The sequence below is a fragment of the Triticum aestivum genome, chromosome 6A, assembly GCF_018294505.1.
Source record: "Triticum aestivum cultivar Chinese Spring chromosome 6A, IWGSC CS RefSeq v2.1, whole genome shotgun sequence".
Classification (NCBI taxonomy): Eukaryota; Viridiplantae; Streptophyta; class Magnoliopsida; order Poales; family Poaceae; genus Triticum; species Triticum aestivum.
Genome location: NC_057809.1, coordinates 264,014,840 through 264,034,353, shown reverse-complemented (window position 1 = coordinate 264,034,353; position 19,514 = coordinate 264,014,840). Strand labels below are relative to the sequence as shown.

Sequence of the window (19,514 nt, the reverse complement as noted above, 5' to 3'; positions counted from 1 at the left end):
CGGGGCTTCACACTATTGTCTTTGTTACGCAGGAAAAAGGGAAAAGGAAGAACAAATTCGGAGCGGCTCGCCTCACACCGGCCCGCGGGGAAGGCCCGAGCTGCCTCCGGAGCTCAGGCGGACTCCCTCTTGCGCTTCACCAGGGCGCGGCGGCGTGCGGACACGTTGCCGCCCCCCAAGCAGACACGGTGGCGTGGAGACTGGTCGCGGCCACCGCTAGAGGAGTCGCCGCCTGAATAAGAACCGGAGAAGCGTGAGGAACCCCGAACACCGCCAGCCGCGCGAGCGCCACTCCCTCCATCGTCACCGGAGCTGGGTTCCCAGCCGCGGTCGTCACCCTCGGGGCAACACCCCGCGTGGCGACCATCTTCCCCAAACACCCTAACGTAGAGGGTGGCGTCGCCGTCAAACTTGAAGTGAAGGGTGCACCGACGGCTCAGGCCACGCGCACGGGCAAACGTCTGCCAACCTCGGGCCAGGGACAGGCTCCCGGCCGCGGAGACCTCCAGGCAGACCCATGAGGCCCGGCTGCAGCAGCCGTCGGCCTGGAGCCAGAGGCCGCCCGGGGCGCCGGTCGGGAGCTCGCCGAGGAGGAAGCGAGGAAGCAGGAGCCAGGTGTTAGTCGGCTCCGCCGACCACACGATGAACTCCGGCAGCGCTTCAGCAGCGCGAATGCGCGGCCTGGGGTGACGCGCGGCCGGAGCGCGCCCCCCGGCTGCAGCAATCCGCCCATCGCCGAGCTGAAGATCGCCTCCACGGCCGCGGGGAGCCACCATGGTGGCCACAGGATGCTTGCGAGGGCGCCCTCGGCCGCGCTTGGGTGGCGGAGAGGCGGGCTCAACCCGGCAAGCCTTCCCCTTCTCGGCGGCCGAGAACCTCCTCGACGGGGCCATGAAGAAAAAGGAGAAGCAAGGGGGGATGAACTGGAGGGGCGCGCGCCAGCCCGTACTTATGGCTGGCGATGGCCAACCAACGGCCCCCACAATCGCAGGTAATTATGACCCGCTTTGCATGCAGGGACTTGTCCAATCCGTGCGGTTGCCGAGGCACCATGGGGAAGTGGAGACGCCCACGTCCAATCAACCGCCACGCAGCGCCCAAGGCCGCAGGCTGTTAGGGCCCGCGGCGCTTCGCACTTGCCCTTCCGCCTCCCTGCACGGCCAAGTCCAGGCGCGCCTTGGGCCCAGGGGCTACTGTCGGTGTTCTGGGAATGGGGGTCCCCAGACTTTCCTGCCTGCGGCCTGCGGCGTGGCTCAAAGGGGGCCCAACACGGCCCATCTTCACCAACACAAGACTCAAGAACCTCGCGAGGGGCCAAGCCTCGCGGGGTGGACGACGTGGAGCTTCCTCAGGCGCTGCCTCGTCAGGCTGGCTCACGAGGAGGCGGAGAAATCAAGGCGGGGTACCTTGCGAGGTGCCCGTGACGCAAGCCATGACGACTCAGGGCGCCAGGCGGGTGCCAGCCCGCGCAATGTCCTCCTTTCCTCTTTGGTGCAAAGGGAGCAAGCTCAGCCGCGGAGTACCGAGGCATCAGGTAAAGGTTGTCATTTCGGTGCAACGAGACCAAGACCAGGAGGACTACGAGACGGAAGTCACCGTGGAGCCCAAGACGGTGTCATCGCCAGAGCTTTGCGCAGGCGAATACTGCTTTTGTCAGGATAGTTGATACTTGTTGTCCCCCTTCAAATTAGCCCGCCATTGTTGGCTCCCTTCTCGCTCGATATTTGGGAAGAGGACCAGGGCCTCTATAAATAGGACCAGCCGCTCACGGAGCAGGGGTCGGTCAGTTGGCTAGGGAGAGAAAGAGAGAGAAAGAGAAAGGCGGCTGAACTCCTCCCAACAGTTCATCGCCCCATCCGAGAACAGACCCTCGCGAGGCTGTTCTTCCTTGTATTGCTCATCATCATCAGCCCCATGAGGCAATCCACCCACCACACACTGGAGTAGGGTATTACACCACAACGGTGGCCCGAACCAGTATAAACCTTGTGTCTCTTGTGCAGTTCTTTCAGTAGTCTAGATCTTTGCGAGACGGAGAGGTAGAAGACGTGATCTCCGTGCGCACCCCAGTGTTCGAACCTTAAGGGTCTGCCGGAACCCCGAAATCCGACAGATGTGCATAAATATCTTCTCTATATTGGAAATGGGGCAAAGGGATAAAAAAGCAAGGTATAGTAGTTAGTACCATCTTGTTGTGAACTGATGTCTTCTTCATTGTGGAGACAAAGATCTTGTTGTTTTTTGTCGCTAATTTCTTTATCCTAACAATCTTTCTGAGTTTCTTGATTTGATTGATATTCATGGACAACTCATTTCCCCATATGCAAAAAGGGTCGAATAGTGGGTCAAAACCTCTGACAGCAGGACCTACATGTGCTAGACCAAATTGTTAAAAAGCAAAATATTAGAATGGTTCCTGCAATTGCACAATAATGTGCTATTAGACAACGGACCATGCACATGCTAACCTCGATTGTAAACCTCAGTGCTTCCCATTGTTTCCCTGCAACACATATAAGGTAGTTAGTCATCAGGTTAAGTATCTACTACAGCCAAATTCAATTTATTCATCACCTGGTATACAATAAGAGAATGCACCCACAACTATTGAACATCGCATTGCAGAATTGAACCAAATAATTAACTAAACACCAGAACACAAATGAACCAAACGTTAACTGAGCACCACATTGCACAATGTATAACCAAACCAAGCATGCTTAACAACTTGGAAATATAGCAATTGTTTTCGTTTCTCATGTATTTTGTAAAGATAAATTCGATTTATTTCTCACATGGAAGACAATACAAAATTGCAGCCTGAAGAATTGAACATCACATTTGCAGAATTGAACCAAACTGTTAACTGAAATGACAACTAATTAACAAAACAATTAATAAGTGAGCACCACACTGCATGACATATAGAACATATACACTAGAGCAACATATTGCATGGTAAAATTAGATAGCACAATTCACTAGAATTTGTGAAGGAAATGCAGGAGCAGCACACGCAATGGGTAAACCGTTCATGCGTAATCGGCGTAGCTAGCAAATGTCAAGGTGCTCCACCAACATCTTGGGGTCGGCACGAATGGCAGCAATCGTGACCTCATCCGCGCGTGCGGCCGTGATTTGCTTCTCCGCTGCCAAATGCTCCTTGAAATCCTGGCTATATTGCATGCACCATGGCTTAGGGCCGTGCTTATTTGGTGGAGGGTCGGTGATTTGGGTGGAAGGTGCCGCGCTCGTGCTGGCGGTCGGGGCATGTGGGATGTGGAAGGAAGAGGAGGATGGGGGTCGGTGTGGATTACCTGCTTGGATAGGCGAGGTCGAGCAGCGTGAAGGAGGGTCTCCGGTGAGGAGGCGCCGACGCTGCAAGCATGGAGTGAAGGTTTCAACTTGGAAAGGAAGGCAGAAGCATGGGAAATGTGGCTTTTGGTAAGGGGGGTGGGGGGGGAGGTAGATATTTCCGCGGAAGCAGAAAATTTGGAATCGCTTCAGCCAAAAAACTGGTGCGCAATGTGTCATCAGACACGATCCCTTATTTAGAACTGTATATGATATGTGAACATCACAAACAATTCAGATAGCTTAACCTGTGTGTGATGAGTTTGAATGTCAAAAATTTTGGTTCGAATTTACCTGGTTATAGTGGTCATCCACGTCATTGCATAACTTGGGTACACAAAGGAGACTAACTTCTTAATCGAGCAAGTTCAGCAATTAAACAGAGCTAGTTGACCTAAACATTACTCTAACAAATTAAAGACCGGCGCTCTTAATTAAACAAAACAAAGAGTACTACTACGGCTGGTGCTCCTCGATCTCCGTCGCCGCCTCCATGTCCAGCTCCTGCCCGACAGTCTCCTGGGGAAGGGGCTCCATGGGATCCATCACACTATACTCGGCAAGCATCTCGTCATCCATCTCTTTGGAAAAGGCCGCCACAAGCTGGGCATGGGCGGACGCGATCTGGGATTGGACGGGCTCCGTCGTCGCAAGGTATGCGACAGAGGACCGGCTGGCTGCTCGAACGCTCTCGGCGATTGCCAGCGCTTCAGCCGTGGGTTGCCGACCGTTGTCGGAGAAGCTTTGTTAGATTTGTGCGGTGACCGCCAAGAACTGGGCGTGGGCGGCCTCGACATGGTCGTGGGCGGCCTCCATCAGGACTGAGGCTGCCGCTGCGGAATGGAGAGCTACGGTGCCGCTCTCCCCAGTTGTTATCCCCGAGCCAAATGTTGTTTTTGCCACATGAGAAGCAACAGTGGCCGTTGGGGCTGCCATGGCCGCCCGGTCGCAGATTGCGGCCATGCTCATGCACCTTGTTAGCATGCACATGGCGGTTGTGGCCGCACTCTCGCCGCAGTGGGCCACCGAAGTTGCCCTCACGACGCCAGTCCATGTTCCCATCTTTCACTAGCACTGATTGAACAGTGAAATGATATTTGGGGAGCGAGCTAGTGTGCTTGAGACGCCGGCTGTGGACTGTAGCCAACACACCTTCTCGCGTAAGCCATAGGCTACCAAAAACACCGATGGTGCTCCAGGATATTTTGTGTTGCATCTCACACGGTTGGTGATAATAAACTGTGTGTGATCTACTTGATTTTTCATCTTGATTTGAATTACATAATGGGGTCACAGCGGCAATGGATGGTGTTTGAATTGCTAGACCTTTTATCTGGAGTGAACATGCAACTATATGTCTGTCGTAAAAGAATTAGAATTATTCAGGGTTTGTTTGAACATTTTATACATTAAATTGATTTTCTAGCCATTTCAAGTCCACGATTCAAAATTAAACTACATGCACATGCTCCGGTGCACCAACATGGGTTGTAAAATCATATATGTGTCCATGAGTTTATGCTTATCTCCCATGCAAGAAATGCGGATGAAATTCGAACACCACGGCACCGTGGCTCTCCAGCAAACATTGACGTACTTGCTTTTGTAATTCTAGTAAATCCAAAATTTGTCTGAAATTCATGAAACTTGGCATGCTATCAGGGAGCGGCATCACCATGCCTTGGTAAAATTTTTGTCCCATTTGGGGCAGGTTTGGGAATAAGCTTCTGCTAAACCAGAGCTTCTCACACAACAAGTGTGATGGTTTCGGTAGCGAACGTTTCACCTTTCTGGACGAAATGATATCCGTTGCCTCTTCTTGATTCCAAATTTTTTTCCTAGTGTCAGCATTGACACAATAGGAGTGTTGTGTCATTTTTTGAGATTTTTTGGGGTTCCCTTGGACATTTTTATACATTAATTGAGTTTTCTGTGCATTCATGTGCATAATTCAAATTTGAACTATAGGCACATGCTCTAATGCATATAAATTAGTTGATAATTTAAATTTGTGTCCTTGGTTGCCTGCTTAGGTCCCATGCAAGAAATGGGAACGAATGTCAAACACCCTGCCACCGTCACTCGGCCGCAAACATTGAGATACCTGGTTTTTCAATTCTAGTAAATCCAAAACTCGTCTAATATTCATGAAACTTGGCATGCTATCATGGAGCGGCATCAACATGCTGTGGTAAAAATTTTGTCCCACTTGGGGCAGGTTTGGGTATATGCTTCTCACAAAGCAGAGCTTCTCACAACAAGCATGATGGTTTGGGTAGGGAACGTCCCACCTTTGGGGACGAAACAATATCCATTGCCTCTCATTGCTTCCATATTTTTTCTTGTTTCAACATAGAACAATAGGAGAGTTGTGTCAAGTTTTGTGATTTTTCGGGGTTTGTTTGGACATTTTTATGCATTAACTGAGTTTTCAATGCATTTATGTGCATAATTCAAATTTAACTACATGCACATGCTCGAGTGCATATAAATTGGTTGAAAAGTCAAATCTATGTCCTTGGGTGCATGCTTAGGTCCCATGCAAGAAATGGGAATGAATTTCAAAGACCAGGGCACTGTTGATTGCCGGAAAAACATTGAGATGCCTGGTTTTTAAATTCGAGCAAATCCAAAACTCTTCTGAAATTCAGGAAACTTGTCATGCTATTATGGAGCGGCATCAACATGTCGCGGTAAACTTTTTGTCCCATTTGGGGCAGGTTTGGGTATATGCTTCTCACAAACCAGAGCTTCTCACAGCAAGCATGATGGTTTTGGTAGGGAACGTCCCACCTTTGGGGATGAAACGATATCCATTGCCTCTTATTGCTTCCAAAATTTTTGTCGTGTCAACATAGAATAACAGGAGTGTTGTGTCATTTTTTCTGATTTTTCGGGGTTTGTTTGGACATTTTTATGCATTAACTGATTTTTCAATGCATTTATCTGCAGAATTCAAATTTGAACTACATGCACATGCTCCAGTGCATATAAATTGGCTGAGAAATCAAATATGTGTCGTTGGGTGCATGCTTAGGTCCCATGCAAGAAATGGGAACGAATTTCAAAAACTAGGGAAACGTTGATTGCCGGTAAAACATTGAGATGCCTTGTTTTTAAAATCTAGTAAATCCAAAACTCGTCTGAAATTCATGAAACTTGGCATGCTATCATGGAGCGGCATCAACATGCCGTGGTAAAAAAATTGTCCCATTTGGGGCGGGTTTAGCTATATGCTTCTCACAAACCAGAGCTTCTCACAACAAGCATGATGGTTTGGGTAGGGAACGTCCCATCTTTGGGGACGAAACGATATCCATTGCCTCTTGTTGCTTCCAAAAATGTTATCATGTCAACATAGAACAACAGGAGTGTTGTAATTTTTGTTATTTTTCAGGGTTCATTTGGACATTTTTATGCATTAACTGAGTTTTCAATGCATTTATGTGCATAATTCAAATTTCAACTACATGCACATGCTCCAGTGCATATAAATTGGTTGAAAAATCAAATATGTGTCCTTGGGTGCATGCTTAGCTCCCATGAAAGAAATGGGAATGAATTTCTGTTAGAGTAAATCCGAGACGCTCCGTCGATCTACCGAGGATCAAGCAATCACACAATGCACGAGACCGAGATTTGTTAACGAGGTTCACCGATATGGCTACATCCATGGGGCTTGACTACGGGCGCTCCTCCCCGTGACACCGTCACAATACCGCACACCGGCCACCCGGGCGCCGACACACGCCACCGGCTCCCCCTTGCGCGCCTGTGATATTATGTTGGCATAGGTTACATCATGTGTCTACCCCCGCTATATATGAGCGGCCTAGGATACAAGTGTCCTATTAGGACACGACTCCATATCCTATCTAAACACAATACAACTACAAGTCGAACTGTAACCTACCTTGTACACTATATTCGACACAACTCCAACAAACTCCACCTTGGCGAATATACTCCACCACCCAGGATTTGTCCATGCGTCAAACTTCCATGTACATTGGACTTGAGTTTATCCCATGAGAACCGCTGCTTGTCCAAAGACTCCATGTGACTCCACCTACAACTTGTAGTCCCTCCTTTTCTTGACCACAGTCAACACTCCAGCAAAATTAAGTTCCTTGTTACTCTAGTTTGTGCTCCCAACTTTCATAGCAACAGTCCAACGCCATCACACACTGATCACTGACCTGCGTGAAAGTGAACAACTCACATATTGGGTGTCACACATAAGAGTTACCTAAACTCAACATCACTGCTCCTTTCTTGATAGCCTGTCCGAAACTTGCAGGAATTTCACCATTGCTTGTAGTCATCCTGAGTCAAATTCGCAGTTGTCTCACCACATGTATGACCACCAGACCCCTGGGCCGTCTCCATGTCCCATGCATACCGCATGCCTCGCCGCTATTACCGCGTCGAGCCTCCGCTATCCCAGTTGAGTCTCAAGGGTCGCGAAACCACACCACTCAACCCCCATTGCAGAGTACCACCGATCATCACCGACCGATGACGAGTTTCACGCTTCCATCAGACCACTAGGCTCCAGTCCGAATTGCATGTCACTCGCTTTTTTCCCCTGCTGAATAGGCTTCGACTCTCTGTCGACTTATGCCGTAGCCCCTCAATCCAGCTCCACCTTCAACATGACTCCATGGTAGATGATCAATCCACCCCTGCGCCTCATCGACTTCAAGATCCGTGTATACACCACCTTGAATCAATCCCGCGCCATAGTCTTGTCGAAGCCGCACAAGCCTCGGGCATGTACACCACGTGTTTCCACGCCCAGAAGTTGGTCACCATCAGCATCACGCTCCTATGTCGTCGTGCCGATCCCACCACCGTCTTTTGTACCAACCGACTTGCGTCGATCCGTCAGACTGTCCAGTCCAACCTAGCCGAACTTACTCGACTGCATGACATGCTCCAGACTCCATGAGCCTTATACGCACGTCACCATCCATGCCACACACGGACCAAGCTATCTCAACAAACTTTGACACAAAAAAGTCTTCCATGCATAGTTGCCCCATTGGATTCATTCTGCACTGCTTTTCTATCTTCTTTTGCTAGTAGCTTCTTCTTGTAGCGTAGACTCTTCTTTTTACCAAACAAATCTCAAGCATGTACCTTGCCTCTGGTGTCTCCATCGAATCTACACAGCAACGCTTCCGCGCATCACCCTTTGTCTGTGCACCAGAAGCTAGCACAGGCAAACTTGCGTCCTTGTCTACCAAGCGTGCCCACGCCTGGGCCTTTGTTGCGCGGATGCTCAGTTGGGCTTCACAATTGCTGCGCCAACGTGCACCTACCAGGCCGCTTCTAGGCTCTGCGTCAATAGACAGTCCTGCTGCCATATGTCGTTGAATCTGATTCGTATCAATATCTCCGAGGTCTAGATCGCTCTTTTCCAATCTCGTCGAGAACCACACCGCACTCGGTTGCAATCTCAAACTCGATATTTCCTCTAGATCGACGATCCACAACCTCCGAACAACCTAGCTCATGATACCACTTGTTAGAATAAATCCGAGGTGCTCCGTCGATCTACCGAGGATCAAGCAATCACACAAGGCATGACACCGAGATTTGTTAACGAGGTTCACCGATATGGCTACATCCCCGGGGCTTGACTACGGGCGCTCCTCCCCGTGACACCGTCACAATACCGCACACCGTCCACCCGGGCGCCGACACATGCTGCCGGCTCCCTCTTGCGTGCCTGTGCTATTATGTTGGCATAGGTTACATCGTGTGTCTACCCCCGCTATATATGAGAGGCCTAGGATACAAGTGTCCTATTAGGACACGACTCCATATCCTATCTAAACACAATACAACTACAAGTCCAACTGTAACCTACCTTGTATACTATATTCGACACAACTCCAACAATTTCAAACACTAGGGCACTGTTGATTGACGGCAAAACATTGATATGCCTGGTTTTTAAATTCTAGTAAATCCAAAACTCTTCTGAAATTCATGAAACTTGGCATGCTATCATGGAGCGGCATCAACATGCCGTGGTAAAACTTTAGTCCCGTTTGGGGCAGGTTTGGGTATATGCTTCTCACAAACCAGAGCTTCTCACAACAAGCATGATGGTTTGGGTAGGGAACGTCCCACCTTTGGGGACGAAACGATATCCATTGCCTCTTATTGCTTCCAAAATTTTTCTCATGTCAACATAGAACAACAGGAGTGTTGTTTCAATTTTTGTGATTTTTCGGGGTTCGCTTGGACATTTTTATGCATTAACTGAGTTTTCAACGCATTTATGTGCATAATTCAAATTTGAACTACATGCACATGCTCCAGTGCATATAAATTGGTTGAAAAATCAAATATGTGTCCTTGGGTGCATGCTTAGGTCCCATGCAAGAAATTGGAATGAATTTCAAACACCAGGGCACCTTTGATTGCCGGAAAAAATTGAGATGCCTGGTTTTTAAATTCTAGTAAATCCAAAACTCGTCTGAAATTCGTGAAATTTGGCATGCTATCATGGAATGGCACCCGACATGATGTGGAATTTTTCGTGTCCATTTTGAGAGAAAGCTCACTTGAATAATGACCGCCAATAAAGGCATTTTGAAAAAATAGCTCCCACTTTAATATCTCAAACGTTTGTATAATACAAACCGTGTGCGTTCTGTTAACCATTCACGTGACACCATGTGTCTTGGTTTTAATGGTTGTAGGATGTGCTGTCCGGACAACTGCTTGACCTTGACTATACGGGAGGCATGCGAGCGCAGTCCGGTGCGCAGGCTCACCGAGAGGAGTGCAAACTGTCCTCCAATGCGCAGGCTCACCGAGAAGCGTGCGAGATGTACCATGCGCAAGCTCATTAGGAAGCGAGCCCTTTGACTTTCATGGATTCCCGCCTTCCTCTCCGTGCGTGCGCCCCCCTCAACGGCATGGGACGCCGCCGTCGAATGCTACTTCCTAGCGCCGCCAGCTGCTGTCCTCCCGCCCCATGCCCGTTGACCCCGGGACGACAGGATGCAAAGTGAGAGCAGGATTTGTGCATCTCTTCAACGCAAACGGTTCTTTTGGATGACCCGTGTGCAACCACTTACAAACAATTTGGTGCGATTTGCATCTATCATATTGGGTATGTTACAATTTGTCAAACTAGAAAGATGATATTTGTTTACCTAGCAACATTGCCATTTGTCAACCTTGTAACACTGTGATTTGTGAAAATATGATGCTAAAAATCACTAGCAGTATCTAATTTTTGCAACTAAAATTTGGTAATTAAGCATAAATTTCATTCATAGATTAAGCAATTGTTCTTAATTTAAACAAACAGTTCAACTCGACAGCTGAACCGACCAAACTTTTTCCCAATTGTTGCCAACCACGTACTGAAATAGCTAGTTCAACTATATATACTAGCTAATTTTAAGTATGTTGTACAGTTCCACCACATCTATAGTCAGATGAACTGAACAATATGGCCTCTAAATACTACTACTACTGCGGATGGGCTTTGTACTACTTTCGGCTGCCTCTCCTCTGCTGAGCGTGCTTAGTAAGAGGCGGAGGAGGACGAGCCTACCGACGAGCTGGGCAACCACAATACGGTGCCTGCCGCTGTTGCAGCTTCGCCGACGCTCACTGAGGGAGTCCTAGATTAGGGGGTGTCCGAATAACCGGACTATACCTTCAGCCGGACTCCTGGACTATGAAGATACAAGATTGAAGACTTCGTCCCGTGTCCGAAAGGGACTTTCCTTGGCATGGAAGGCAAGCTTGGCGATAAGGATATGTAGATCTCCTACCATTATAACCGACTCTGGGTAAACCCTAGCCCTCTCCGGTGTCTATATAAACCGGAGGGTTTTAGTCCATAGGACGGACAACGATCATACCATAGGCTAGCTCTTAGGGTTTAGCTTCCTTGATCTCGTGGTAGATCTACTCTTGTACTACCCATATCATCAATATTAATCAAGCAGGACGTAGGGTTTTACCTCCATCAAGAGGGCCCGAACCTGGGTAAAACATTGTGTCCCCTGCCTCCTATTACTATCCGCCTAGACGCACAGTTCGCGACCCCCTACCCGAGATCTGCCGGTTTTGACACCGACATTGGTGCTTTCATTGGGAGTTCCTCTGTGTCATCACTTTTAGGCCCGATGGCTGCTCCGATAATCAATGATGATGCGATCCAGGGTGAGACTTTTCTCCCCGGACAGATCTTCATACTTGGCAGCTTTGCACTGCGGGCCAATTCGCTTGGCCATCTGGAGCAGATCGAAAGCTACGCCCCTGGCCGTCATGTTAGATTTGGAAGTTTAAACTACACAGCGCCGCACTGTCACGATGGGCATGATCTAGCTCTGCCGCCGAACAGCGCCCTGGAGGCCGCACCCGCATCAGCTTCGACCCTTAATTCGGAGCCAACTGCGCCAATCGAGGATGGGTGGTTGGACACCGCCTCGGGGGCTGCAATCTCTATGGCGATCGAGCCGAACATCAGGGGAGCCCTGGCCGGACTATGGTCTGCAAGGTTGGGATGCGGATGATGAAGAAATTCAAAGCCCATCCACCATCCACTTCGTAGCCACTATCGATGATTTAACCGACATGCTTTACTTCGACTCCGAAGACATCGACGGTACGGACGCCGATGCAGGAGACAATCAAGAACCAGCGCCTATAGGGCACTGGAAAGCCACCTTGTCGTATGATATATACATGGTGGACACCCCAAAAGAAGTCAATGGCGATGGAACAGCAGAGGATGACCCCTCCAAGAAGCAGCCTAAGCGCCGGCGTCAGCGGCGCCGCTCTAAATCCCGCCAAAGCAAAAATGGTGATTCCGGCACGGGAGATAATAACACCCCGGACAGTGCCGAAGACAACCACCTCCAGCAAGATTCAGCACGGGAGGATGGAGAAGCCAGCCCTCATGAGAGAGCGGCAGGTAGAGAGGTCGAGGACGATAATTATATGCCTCCCTCCGAAGACGAGGCAAGCCTCGACGACGACGAATTTGTCGTGTCGGAGAATCCCGTCGAACAAGAGCATTTCAAATGCAAGCTTATGGTCACGGCGAGCAGCCTCAAGAAAAAACAGCAACAACTTAGAGCTGATCAAGATTTGCTAGCCAATAGATGGACTGAGGTCCTTGCGGCCGAAGAGTATGAACTCGAACGCCCCTGCAAGAGCTACCCAAAGCGCAGGCTGCTACCCCGATTAGAGGAGGAAGCACCTAAACCTACATCACCAGCGCATGATGCAGCTGATCGGCCACCCCGTGGCCGCGACAGAGAAGCCTCTCGGCCCTCCACTCAAGCCCCACCCCTGCGATGTTCAAAAAATACCAAGGCACGGGAAAATGCGCCAAACCTGCGAGATATATTGGAGGACAAGGCAAGGCAAACAAGATCGATCTACGGATCGCGTGGGCGCTCCACGGCACGAGACGGTAATCGTCACTCCGGATACAGTCAATCCGTCCGGGCCGAACACAGTAGACAAAGCTCGTTTGAGCTGCGTCGTGATATTGCCCAATACAGAGGCACCGCACACCCACTATGCTTCACAGATGAAGTAATGGATCATCAAATCCCTGAGGGTTTCAAACCCGTGAACATCGAATCATATGATGGCCCAACAGATCCTGCGGTATGGATCAAGGACTGTCTCCTTCGTATCCGCATGGCCCGCGGTGATGACCTACACATCATCAAATACCTCCCACTCAAGCTTAAAGGACCAGCTTGGCATTGGCTTAACATCTTGCCAGCAGAATCAATTGGTTGTTGGGAGGACCTAGAAGCCGCATTCCTCAACAATTTCCAGGGCACTTATGTGCGACCACCAGACGTCGATGACCTTAGCCACATAATTCAGCAGCCAGAGGAATCGGCCATACAATTCTGGACACGGTTCCTAACCAAGAAAAATCAAATCATCGACTGTCCGGACGCAGAGGCCCTAGCAACCTTCAAGCATAACATCCGCGACGAGTGGCTTGCACGACACCTAGGACAGGAAAAGCCGAAATCTATGGCAGCCCTCACGACACTTATGACCCGCTTTTGCGCGGGAGAAGACAGCTGGCTAGCTCGCAGCAATAACATGACCAAGAGCCCTGGTAATTCGGATACCAAGGACGGCAGTGGCAGGTCGCGTCGTAACAAGCAAAAGCGCCGCATTAACGGCGACAATGCTGAGGATACGGCAGTTAATGCCGGATTCAGAGGCCCTAAACCCGGTCAGCGGAAAAAGCCATTCAAAAGAAATACTCCGGGCCTGTCCAGTTTGGACCGAATACTCGACCGCTCATGCCAGATACATGGCACCCCCGAAAAACCAGCCAATCACACCAACAGGGATTGTTGGGTGTTCAAGCAGGCAGGCAAGTTAAATGCCGAAAGCAGAGACAAGGGGCTGCATAGCGATGACGAGGAGGAGGCCCGGCTGCCGAACAATAGTGGACATAAAGGTTTTCCCCCACAAGTGCAGACGGCGAACATGATATACGCAACCCACATCCCCAAGAGGGAGCGGAAGAGTGCGCTAAGGGACGTATACGCGATGGAGCCAGTCGCCCCAAAGTTCAACCCATGGTCTTCCTACACGATCACTTTTGATCGAAGGGACCACCCCACTAGCACCCGTCATGGCAGATTCGCCGCATTGGTTCTAGACACAATTATTGACGGATTTCACCTCACTAGAGTCCTTATGGACGGCGGCAGCAGCCTGAACCTGCTTTACCAGGATACAGTGTGGAAAATGGACATCGATCCCTCGATGATTAAACTCACTAAAACGACCTTTAAAGGCGTCATACTAGGTGTAGAGGCTAACGATACAGGCTCAATTACACTTGAAGTGGTCTTCGGATCTCCGGATAATTTCCGAAGCAAGGAGTTAATCTTCGACATAGTCCCGTTCCGCAGTGGCTATCACGCACTGCTCGGGCGAACCGCATTTGCCAAGTTCAATGCGGTGCTGCACTACGCATACCTCAAGCTCAAGATGCCAGGCCCTCGAGGAGTAATCACGGTCAATGGAAACATCGAACGCTCTCTCCGAATGAAGGAGCATACGGCGGCTATCGTAGCGGAAGTACAAAGCAGCCTCTCAAGGCAATTCTCCAGTCCGGCCATTAAACATCTGGACACCGTCAAGTGTGCCCAGAGTAACCTACAACCAGACCGCCTGGCATGATCCGAGCAAGCGTAGCAATGCGGCCCCAACCCCAGCCCTCGCGAACTTGCGAAACCAGTGTTGCGCGTACATAACTATGCTCTGGAAATGCCATGGGCACAAGGGGAGGGGCACCATCACGGCATGCCCGACACACGTCTTAAACCACACTAGGGGCTGCCGATTTCTTAATTTTCTCTTATTTTCAGGACTCCATTCTTCGGAAGGCCTATCCGGCAGTACAATGGCCGCACAAACGATACAACCAGGGAAGCAGAAAGCTACGCCGCACTACGGAACTCTAAGGTGGTCTCTATAACAAGCAGTATACCTGTTTCACATAACATTCCGCAGCTCGCCCCTGGAAGGGACATGTTAAATAGTCCCATCTTTTGCTTATTGCACTATTTGTATCGCTCTGTTTGATTGCAGCCTTTTTAAATAAACAATGCATAGCTTCCGTCTATTATTGCATTACTATTTCTTACGAATATATGTTCATTAATGACATGTTGCACCCGTACACTTTGGTACGGCCAAATACGCTAGGGGCTTAAGTACCCCACAATACGGTTTGAGAAGTCCGAACACTTTTACAAGTGCGGCACCCCGAACTTATAGCATTATATCCATCAGCTCCGAATCATGTCTTGGGTCAATAGTTGGGTTTGCCCGGCTCCTATGTTTTGGTACCTTACGTTCCGTTATATCGGCTAAGGTAGCACTAGGAGAACTACTGCAATTGTGCCCCAGTTGAGGTGGGCTAAGCACCTTAGTAGAGAAAGCTAAAACTGATTGTCATGATGAGGCGAGAGATGGTCGTTGTTCGAGTGGTTTTAGAGTCCCTAAAGACTTATGCCGCTTAGAGCGAGGAGTCGGCTTTGTCCAGCCTAGGCGTGGATTGCGTCCCGAACTCGGTCTTCCAAACACTAGGGGCTTCGCTGAAATTTAAAATTATAGAATTCTATGGCTAAGTGAGAGTGTTCAAGCATTATAGTCTGATTGCCTTGTTCGTTGTGTTGAGCACCTCCCTCAAAGGACCCAAGAATGGGAAAAAGAGATCTCATGTTTATCCCGAACACCCCAGCACTCGCGGCATGGGGGCAGAAGCCGACGACTCGCCATCTCTCAAATTCGATAAACGGCCACACAGAAGGTAATATTTTAAATTCAACAGCGTTGCTCAGGTCATATGAACAAGTTTTCAGCGTACAGGATCACAAAAGCAAGTTTACTCAGATATTACATTTTTGGAGCATTCATCCGCTATAAGGCGGGCACCCTTCAGGACGCCCTCATAATACGCTTCCGGGACGCGATGCTCCTTGCCCGGTGGCGGCCCATCCTTCACCAGCTTCTCCGCATCCATCTTGCCCCAGTGCACTTTAGCACGGGCAAGCGCCCTACGGGCACCTTCGATGTAGACAGAGCGCTTGATTACTTCAAGCCGTGGACAGGCATCCACCAGCCGCCTCACCAGCCCGAAGTAGCTCCCAAGCAGAGCTTCTCCGGGCCAAAGCCGAACTATGAGGCCCTTTATGGCCTGTTCGGCCACCTTGTGGAGCTCGACCATTTGCTTCAGCTGGTCGCTCAAAGGCACCAGGTGTCCGGCCTCAGCATACTGAGACCAGAACACCTTCTCCGTCGAGCTCCCCTCCTCGGGTCGGTAGTAGGCAGTGGCATCAGACGCACTACGGGGCAAATCTGTGAATGCTCCTGGAGAGCTCCCGACTCGGGTAAGTAACAAGTAATTCACTTTCACGTGCTTGCTTTGCATAATGAATGCCTTACCCGCTGCTATCTTCTTCATATCTCCAATTTCTTGGAGGGCTTTCTAGGCTTCGGCCTTGGCAGACTTCGCGCTTTCAAGAGCTTCCGCAAGCTCGAACGCTTGCGTCCTCGAGTCAAGCTCCATACTCTCGTGTTTTTTCACGAGCACCTGGAACTCTTTCTGCACCTCCTCCACCCGCGCCTCCTGCTTCCCTCTCTCTGTGCGCTCCGCGACCGTTCTATTTTCGGCCTCGGACAGCGCTTTCTTAAGGGTTGCCACCTCGGTCGTGGCCCCTATAATAGCACGTTGATCCTGTCATTTTTTGCAACCACAACTTCTCTATATACCTGCGCAAGGTATTACTTACCTTCCTTCTCCTCGAGTTGCCTCTTGGCATGGCCGAGCTCGTTCTCGGACCGCATGAGGTTTTGCTTCAGCGTATCCACCTCCGCAGTTAGTGCGGCGGAGGCCAGCAGCAAAGCTTGCATACGCATATTGACTTGATTATGTTAGACTCCTGCGAATGTTATTAGATCCTCTATTCGGCTTTACTTTCCGAACACCGAACAGAGCATCAGGGGCTACTATCTATGCGGTAATATTTTTACATATTCTTTACTTACCTCGAAGCCTGTTAGAAGGCTGGCACAGGCTTCAGTCAGTCCGCTCTTGGTGGACTGAACCTTCTGGATCACCGCACTCATAATAGTGTGGTGCTCCTCGTCGATGGAGGCGCTGTTAAGCACCTCCAGCAAATTGTCCGGTGCCTCCGGTTGGACGGAGGTCACCGGCTCGGTAGGCTTGCTCCTCTTGGAAGGAGGCTGCCTACCGGAGTCCGGAACCGTTGAAGGTTCTGGCGCGGTGTCCGGCACAAAGCCAGACTTGGAGCCCTTGGGGGTTCTATCCCCTTCACGCCTGTAGTCCGGGAGGTCGCCTTGCGGCGCCTCCGGGACCACCTCCTCCTGGCTTGGAACCTGTTGGGACGCTGCCTCGGCGTCGTCCGTAGGGTGGGGGGAGGTAGCCGCCGGAAGCAAATTCACATCCGACGAATCCAGGGAGCCACTCGACGACTCGTCAAGCCCGGCCTTGGGCGGACTGCATAGACATGTTCGACATAAGGAAAAGTTGTGCAATGGGGGAATACTATGAATCACTCTGGTATCCGGATACTTACGATCTCGCCAGGGGCTTGGCCCTGTGCGGCCACTCCTCTTCGCCGTCGTCGACATTGGTGGAGTAGTCCGGAGGAGGGGTCTTCCCCTTCTTGGACCCTTCGGCCTCCCCAGTTGGGGCGGCCTTCCTTTTCTTCCATCCCCCCGCTGGAGGGGGAGAGGTCTCTTCTTCCTCCTCCTCGTCTTCATGGGAGGAGTGCGCCTTGGAGTTGTCGGATGACGAATCCGACACCTCCTAGCGCCGAGCACTCTTTTGAGTCCCCGTGGCCTTCTTCTTGGCCTTCTTCTCCGGCACCACATAGAGTGCCGGAACCAGCAGCTTCGCCAAGCGAGCGTCTGCTGGGCCTTCGGGCAAAGGAGCCAGACAGTTGATCTGTCCAGACGTCTCCTGCCAATCCTGTCAAAGGTAAGGGAGCTTAGATCCCGCATGGAGGCAAACTATGGAAAACTAATACCCTGTAAAAGGTAAAAACAGCTTACCGCACGAGCGTGACATTGCATGCTGAATCCGCGATCCTCGGTAGCGGATGCAGGGGCCTCGGTGCCCTCGAAAAGCACCTTCCAGGCATCTTCGTACGTCGTGTCGAAGAGCCTGCTAAGATTTCGGTGCCACGCCGGGTCGAACTCCCACAGGTTGAAAGCCCGTTGTTGACACGAGAGGATCCGGCGGATGAGCATAACCTGGACTACTTTGACAAGTTTGAGCTTCTTGCCCACCAGGGTTTGGAAGCATGTTTGGAGTCCGGTCAGCTCTCCTTTTTTACCCCACGACAGGCCCGTCTCATTCCAGGAGGCGAGCCGCGTAGGGGGTCCGGATCGGAACTCGGGGGCTGCGACCCATTCAGGGTCGCGTGGCTCGGTGATGTAAAACCACCCCGACTTCCACCCCTTTAGGGACTCCACGAAGGAGACCTCGAGCCATAGGACGTTGGGCATCTTGCCCATCATGGCGCCTCCGCACTCCGCCTGGGTGCCGCGCACCACCTTCGGCTTGACATTGAATGTCTTGAGCCATAGGCCGAAATGGGGGCGGATGTGGAAGAAAGCCTCGCACACGACGATAAACGCCGAGATGTTGAGGACAAAGTTCGGGGCCAGATCGTGGAAATACAGGCCATAGTAGAACATGAGCCCCCGGACAAATGGGTGGAGAGGGAAGCCCAGTCCGCGGAGGAAATGGGGGAGGAACACCACCCTCTCATGGGGCCTAGGGGTGGGGATGAGCTGCCCCTCTTCGGGAAACTAGTGCGCAATGTCGTTAGACAAGTATCCGGCCTTCCTCAGTTTTTCGATGTGTCCCTCCGTAACGGAGGAGACCATCCACTTGCCTCCCGCTTCGGACATGGCTGGAGAAGGTTGAGGTGGGGTGTGCGGAAATGGGCGCTGGAGCTCGAGTGCGCGGAAACAGATAGGCAAAGGAGGAAGAAGGCGTGGATGAAAAGGTGGATCCTTATCCCCTTATATGGGCCGACGCGACTATGCGTCCCCACCAGCCTGGTAAAACTCGCTTATCTCCCAAGCGCCATAATCAATGGCGCAGTTGGGTTACCCACGCCCGTATTGATGAGAATCCCGGAATAAGGGGACACGATCTCTGCTTTGACAAGACGTGCCAAGGAAACCGCTTCGCTAAACGCGCTGAGGTGGAATAGTAAAACGATTCGAATAAAGACTTGGCCGTGGCGTGATGTCATGCTATGGAATACGTCAGTAGATTAGATTTGTGTAAATATTATTCTCTCTATGGCAGTATGTGGAAGCTTATTTTGCAGAGCCGCACTCTACCTTTGTGTTCAAAATCTTCTACGAAGTACTTGGAGGAGGAACCCGCCTTGCAATGCCGAAGACAATCTGCGTGCCGGACTCGTCGTCATTGAAGCCTGGTTCAGGGGCTATTGAGGGAGTCCTGGATTAGGGGGTGTCCGGATAACCGGACTATACCTTCGGCCGGACTCCTGGACTATGAAGATACAACATTGAAGACTTCGTCCCGTGTCCGAAAGGGACTTTCCTTGGCGTGGAAAGCA

The 19,514-nt window shown here is 50.7% G+C and overlaps 1 pseudogene; it reads right to left on the bottom strand.

Annotated features, from left to right (window-relative positions):
- LOC123129589 (uncharacterized) overlaps window positions 1-18,831 on the bottom strand; it is a 49,860-nt pseudogene extending 31,029 nt beyond the window's left edge.
- Between the last annotated feature and the right edge of the window lie 683 nt (window positions 18,832-19,514).